Genomic DNA, 7,500 nt, shown 5'->3' on the forward strand with positions numbered 1-7,500 from the left:
GGGGGGTCGTAAAGAAAGACCACCGTAAACAAATCCATTCTAGTGTCTGTTGAATTCCATCACAAAAGCAAACCCCTGTTGTTCCTAATGAGGTACTGATTAGGTGATCAACCCAACTCAACTGCAATGGGGAAAAACAGAGAAATATAAAACTTGTGATTGGGAATGCATAAAAAATATCTCTGTCTGAACTCTTTACAAGTTAAAATCACTCTTTTGTGTTTAAAAATGAGTATGACGTTGTTTTGTGTCATTTAAGGTTTGAAAATCAAATCTTTTTACTTGTTTTTGATTGCTTGTTATTTTGTATAATTACATTACTTATACTTGCAGTTTTGGGGAAATGTTGTCAGTTGCTCATAGAATAAAACAAAAAAAAAAAGAAACTGTTTTCACAACACGTACCAGTAAGTAGCAAAACCAGAGAAACTGATAATTTTACAGTAGTTTCTAAGAGCTGTACATGTTTTTCTCTGTTAAATTGCCTTCGTTGTTCTTTTTAAAGTACACACACATTCAAAATTATTTGCTAAAATTTAGATTTCAGGTAGGACTGGCGAAAGCCTTATCGATAGATATTATCAGCAATGTGATCACCTTACCGTTGATGCATGCTCCATTTTTCAATATTCCACTCCAAGTCAAAAAGGGATAGAATATTAAGTCTTATCATGAAGATCCTGCAATCACAGCTCAATGCTAAATTTCTCCTCATACTCTTAAGTGTCTCGTCACTGCTCTTCTAATTACAGAGGGGGGGAGGTGGAGAAAAAAAAGAAAATAGCCCTTTTTTGTTTTCAGAAAATTCTAACACGCTCTTCAGGCCTGTCCTCTGATCAGCTTTCAGCCCTCGGATTTAGCTGCAGCCACCTTTCTTGTTCAGGCTGCAGGGTGCACAGGTGTTCCCCTTCCCCAGTTATGCAGGTGTGGGCAAATCCCTCCTAAGCCCCCCCAGCCCCACACACACAGTTTCACTCAGCAGCTCTCACTCTTCAAAGGCCAAAGCGGCAATAAATGCCCCTCATGAAATATGTTGGCGACCGTGCACAATAGGCCCCTTTATTCAAGTGCCCCCCTCTTATGATTTCTTAGGACATAATTAAAGCTGGTCCTGCTCTGCTCTCTTGTTTACCTGTTGTTGGCATGTATGGTAGTAAGCGAGGTCACTAGGAGGCATTGTGTTTTTTCCCCCCTGAAGGCAATAGGAGAGATGGAGAGTGACCAATGTTGGGAGCAGCGCACTTATTACCCCGGCTCTCCTTTCTCTCTCGCCGCGTCCCATTTTTTGATTGCTGCATTCATCATCGGGTGGTCGTGCTCTACATTATGGTAATAGGAAAATGAATGTCCTCCACAGGATTAATGTGTATACCCTGTCATATGTTTCAATCATTTATCAAAATTAAGATTCGGGCTGCTTTCAGCTCGATGAACGCTGGCTGTTTGCAAGGATTGCGTCTTAAATATGGAAATGATTGCTTCTGTCTGAGGCGAAGCGGAGGGAGCTTTTTATTTGTTCATCAATTAAAAACTTTACACGCCGTTCCTGGTGAATACAGAAACCCTTTACGATGGCAGTTGCTGAGTGATTTGGATATAAAATAATTTTAGATCATCACTGGAAAGCAGATTACAAACTGTTTTCGGACTGTTTCTTCGCTTTTGAGTTTCACCATCTCCCATCCCTCCCCACCCCCAACTCCTTCTGTAATTACACAGCCTGCTCGCGAAACCCCTTGAGGTGTTGTTACATTTCAGGGAAAGTGGTTAATACTATTAAGAGAGTGGTACACCAGCATCACTTTCCCTAAATACATCCCAGAGCCCAAATCTACTAAAACTACTCATGGATGGCTAACTTTGCTCTGTTACAGAACGTGAAGGCTTTTAAATGGCACCTGTTCAGGTTTTTATCTCTGTTAACCTCATAGAAATGTTTCCATGACAACCCCTATGCAAGTTAAAACAACCTGAAGTGATCAAGCCTGCTTTTTTTTTTTTCCGCCTTCCCCACTCTCGCACTTTGATTCTCTTGTCTCTGTAAGTAAGGATGGAATCTGTGTTGACAGTTTTGGCCTTTAATGGCACTTTGTGCCGCACAAAAGCATTTGTTTACCAGGATCATACGCTGCAAGCTGTCAGGCTGAGAGAGATTGACTTCTTAAGATAAAAGAGTGCATTACATGCTTAAGAGGCCACCCCTTTTTGCGCTGTAATTATCCACATCACGGTAATGATGTTTTGTGTGCCCCAGTTACTAAGAGTCTGGAGACGGCTCAGACTTTTTTAGTTACGCTCTGGGTCACTTCTTAAAGCCCGACCAGACTGACTGTGAGTCGACAAGAACCGATGTGACTCCTTGGCTGGAGAAAGCTGTACAGGGTGGGGTCAGGGGATGTGGATTATAGAGGAGATTGTTGGAACCTACTCGCTTGCAGTTTATAATCTAGTGTAGAATTTCCTTTTTTCCTTTGTTTTCATTTATGTCAGATGTCATGTTTGGTTTGTCAGCTTTGGGTTTCTCAAAGCCAAAAACAAATGGAACAAATGGCCAACATGAAATGGAAAAGGGATATTCAAGAAAAGTTGAAGGAAAACAGATTTGAAGGTTGTGTAAACAGTGATTTTTAAATGCATGTAAAATGTTTCAAGGTTTTTATGCAGCAGTCCTTTTGCCCTCTTTACTGTGCTACCCCTGTCCTTGCAGTGATTCCTTACGCATCTTTACATGTATACATAGATATAAAAAACATTATATAGGTTAATTACACACAGACACAGACTGATGTCTTTGAGCCAATGTAAACACGTTGACACAATTTTTAATACAGAATTGCTGGCTTAGCAAAAAGCATCTCAAAATGCCTGCTTAAAGGTGATTTTCAAAGAATACTTTTAATCTGAAAAATGAGCCTTACCGGAAGGCGTACACTAATTTATTAAAATATAATTATACATGCTTTACCTTAATTTGGTAAAGCACAGCTATGCCAAATTAAGATTTTTGTACTATAGGTAATCAAATGCAGTCCATAACTGAATATGAATCTTAAGTCAGTTATCAACTTTAGAGTCATTAGCCAGATGTAGTGAATTACTTACAATGCAAAAATTCCCAAAAAATATTCTTACAGTTTTGTATTTCTTGTGGCGCCCCTAAACAAACTGGTGCCCTGGACAGAGAGCCGTAACATCCACATTAAAACAAATACTACTGGGCACAGACCAAAGGTTGTATTTGGTTCTCTTTTACTTCAAAAATTGCATGTTTACTTGCAGGTCAGTGCAGTGTTTGAGGCATCACTGTTTTTACAGTGTGAAAAATGTCAGTTTTGGGGTCTAGCCCTGACTAAAAGACACAGAGGGTCACTTGTGGTAAGAGGCAAGGTCGATGTTGCTCAGACCAAATTCAGCCATCAGCCTTGTCACTCGTAAACAGTCAGACATCATGCGAGGCATCACTATAGCCAAGAGCAGTAGCTACCTCAGCCCTTGTTTGAATGCACAGACTGTTGTCAAGACATTATTTGAATGTAAGAAAAGTGAGAAGTGTTATGCGCCATCATCAAATCACAGCCAGAAAAAGCCTGAATTATTTACTTGTACAAAGATTAATTCCCCATAATTGAGAACTAGCATAGCTGCTTTAACAATAAAAATATACTGTTTTGTATTGCTGAGTTTTATCAAGATGTATAAAAGGAAAAGGTCACAAAATAAAGACTCAGAAAAGGAGAAAAAGATCTGTTTACTTTGAACATGTTGTGGGTGAAAGAAAAAAACATGGGTGGGGGGTGGAGGGATAATGACAATAACAGTTTTTGACAGGCACATTAGGCTGCAGAAAGAGCATCCAGCTCGAGGCTGAAGGCATATGGTGCTGCCTTCTGCTGGCATAGCTTTAGACCAAGTTACAACACTCGCGCAGGGTCATGACTGTCTCGGGTTTGCTCCTTCTGTCTCACCCATCTAAACAAAAACAGGAGGCATAATGCAAATGGGGGGGAGCTCAGTAGTGGGGGCAGTGGCGTAGAGGACCATGGTCAGGCAAAGGTTGTTGTACACTAGCTGCAAGTCATGCCCCATTTGTGTCAGGACTTAATATGGTCAAATGTAGAGGAGAGACATTTGACATTTGTACGAATGCGTCTTTTTAACTTTTTGGATTCTGTCACTGCCACACTGGCACGCATCTCCTCTCATCATCTGAACACCGCTCATCCTTTCAGTCCCTAATCTTATTCTAAACAATGGCAGTTGTTTCCACCACTTTGCAATGTGGGTCGGACAGACTTGGCTAATGTGTAGGATGACGCATGGCTTTGGTCAGAAAGCAGCAGATCGGTGGGCGGGTAATTACAGCCTTCTGTGTGCCTTCCTGGATTTTCCTTGAATCACAGTCATAGGCCGTGAAGTTCAGCTTCCACTGCAACTCTTGAAAATGAAATGAAATAGTCAAAACATATGGAGCTAGCAAAACAATGGCTTATTTTTATGATATTTGATGAGTGGGTTTTAATTTAGATTGTCACTTCTGGCAAACAGGAGGGCAGATGGTGCAGACTTGAGTGCCCACCAGAGCCTAAATACCCCCAGGCAGCTGTTGGTCATAAACTTTTTTTTTTTTTTTATGCTCTTGCTCTCTTTAACACGACTTGGGTCAAGAGGAATCAAACCTGTTACAACACCTGTTTCTGCATATGCAAATCTGTTGTTTTGTCATTTCATTAGGCAAGGCGAAAAGACGAGGGTCCCTTGTGGTTGCAAATGCGACTGGCACTGAGCCCAACTGGCATGCCACGCAGCAACAAAGATGCTTGGGGCAGGGTTAGGGGTGCGCGGAGTAGTTGGATCTCAGCCACCAGGTGCCTTCACATCACCAGTTCAGTTTGAATGGGTCCTAAAAAAAAGACCCAAAAAGATAATTAGCAGCAAGCCTTAGAGGTCACTCTCTCTAACAATATGTGTCTTTGTCTGCTGTGAAAAAAACAATATGCATGTATATTGTTTTAAATGACCCATTGGCACAGTGAAACCTGGTAGAAGCAGCATCATCTTCTGCAGAGACATTATCAAATGGAAGATAAAACAAAAAAAAAAATAACCCCAAGAGAAAATTTGTAGAAGCAGCAAAAATAATTGAAAGAGGGCCAGGAAGTAAAGCGTTATTGCAAAGTGGAAGGAAAATGACATGATTTTTCAAAATAGTTTAAAACTACTTTGTGTCTAGATGTGTGCAACTTTTTGTAAGCTTTGCATGTGTCCAGGGTTTCCCAAACATAGTGATTCCAAGATGTTTCTCATTTTGCTTCTACTTTACAAATATGCACAACCTTTATTTTGATCTATGATGACTAAAATACAGCAAAGTCGGCTGTTGTAAACTGATGTGGAAAAGTAAAGGAGGTGTGAATATTTTTGCACAGCAGATGCTGAGGAGGAAGGACACATTTCAAAGTCAAAACTGGCAAGCACGTGCCTGCCACGCGCCTGTTCCATTCTTCTCCACCCATGCAACGTTTTCTCCTCCTTTCCCTCCTCCCATCCTCATCCCTTCATCATCTGGCGCTCTCCCGCAATGCTCGCGACTTAACCACATGTGCCAGCGCCAGGCCCGCTCCTGCTCCGGGGCTAATTGTTCACTGGTAAACTGGGAGCTCGTCAGTGGGGGTCTTCCCCTTCATCCAGACGCGGGGATAATAAGCAGGTCGGTGGTGGTGGCAGCGGCGGTGGCGGCGGGGCTACAAATCATGATCCCTTCACGCAGTTTATTTTTCTCCGTGCAAGTCTGGAGATTGTCGGTTGTAATCCGTCCTGTGTGCTGAATGCAACAAATACACCATGAAATTAAAGGTTTTGCACGAGCATAAAGCAAAATCTCTGTGGAGATGGCCAAAGCTCTCTGATAGTAGAGTATGCTTCTTCTCATCCTCTCCCTCTGACCACGAGTAATCCACCAATGGTAACATGCAGTTATTGACACTGTTTGAAATTCTTTCATTTTAAAGAATCTTTGCCTTGTCCGGGTTAGTTCGCTTCAGTTTTTGAGAAAAAAAATGTGGCCCATCTTTCTCCATTTCGAATTGCTCTAATCTTGTACCACTGATGTGTGTTTTTTTTTTTGAAGTGCCTCCCTCAGCCGACACTTAAAAGTTTGATGAACGGATGGAAAAACCTATAACTAGCCTCGCCACTGAGCTAATCTCATCTGATAACGCAGGCCTTCCTCTTTCTCCTGTCTTTCTCCACCTCGGCTTGGTGGGTCTGGCTCTCAGGTTTGCCTCTCTCTCACCACACAGATGGTATTAAAGCCAGGGCCCCGCAAGCCCCCTCTGATACGGGAGAGTTCATTAGAGATGTGCCTTTGATGGGCAGCCTTTTCATGTGACTACCGGTTTTTCAAATACCTTGATGTCGAAGCTTAAGAAGGCATTGTGCAGTAAGCCCTCCTTTTGATGCGACTTATTTAGATCTGCATAGTAAATCAGGGGGGAGTAAATAACCAGCCAACAGATGGAAGCAAGGAGATAAGGCAGTGGCGAACAATCGCATTTGTATTTTGTTATGATGTTGACAGCAGCTAAAATTCACTAATCTAGAGCCACTGATCTGCATTTCAAAGAAATCTCATTTAGCAGCAGGGAGGATAAAGTTCCACTCATTGTGTCTATTTTATTGCATTCTTCGCTAATTTATCTGCCCGCAGATTTAACGCACGGGGCTCTGTGGTGGGAGCCAGCGTCCGTGCGTTGCATAGGGAGGGTCTTAAATACTGTGAAAGCGGTTACGTCTAGACTGTGAGCTGAGGGTAATTACACGTCTGACCATGAATAGAATGAGTTTGAAGACTCATCTTTCTTCGGGCAGGCCTGAATCGCTCGACTAATGCTGATAAGGAGCGTTTGGTCCCCACAGAAATATTGCCAGTGACTTTCCATAACACCCAACCCAAGGATGGTATTTACTTTTAAGATAAAGTTATTGTGTACAGTAATCTGACTTGTTAGCATAATGTCGTCTCTCATGGCAGGACGCTTCCCTTTTTTCTGCAGTGTGGAGGTATTTGCAGCCCGGGCCTTAAATAGTTTATCTTGACTTAGTGTGCGGGTGCTTTATGTAAATATTAGCCTATAGCATTATTAGGCCTTCATGAATACTTGAATGCATTTGCCATATTTATAGTTTGATAGAATTTACCAATGGTTTTATATTTGGCAAAGAGACACGTGTGGTATTTGGAAATCCAAGAATTGGAGGTTATGCAGACTAATGGGATGTCAGGTGCTTTTCTAGTGAATAAAATATGACACATATACAGCCTAAAGGTGTTGAAGTGTATGTGGGAGCAAATAATTTAGGAATGGGGGTGTTAAATTTTTACGTCTGAAGGCCATCCAAAACTGTTGGTTTTATAGCTGTATTTATTCACATCAAACTAAATCAAGTTATCATTTCACTGTAAATCATGTACATTACTGCTTAAAGAATAAGTTTAACCAT

At 41.6% G+C, this 7,500-nt stretch overlaps 1 protein-coding gene across 4 annotated transcripts in view; it reads left to right on the forward strand.

Annotated features, from left to right (window-relative positions):
• foxp2 (forkhead box P2) overlaps positions 1–7,500 on the forward strand; it is a 115,445-nt gene that overhangs the window by 1,234 nt on the left and 106,711 nt on the right. The gene's annotated exons all lie outside the window — the stretch shown is intronic.

Source organism: Poecilia reticulata, linkage group LG23 (assembly GCF_000633615.1).
Source record: "Poecilia reticulata strain Guanapo linkage group LG23, Guppy_female_1.0+MT, whole genome shotgun sequence".
NCBI lineage: Eukaryota > Metazoa > Chordata > Actinopteri > Cyprinodontiformes > Poeciliidae > Poecilia > Poecilia reticulata.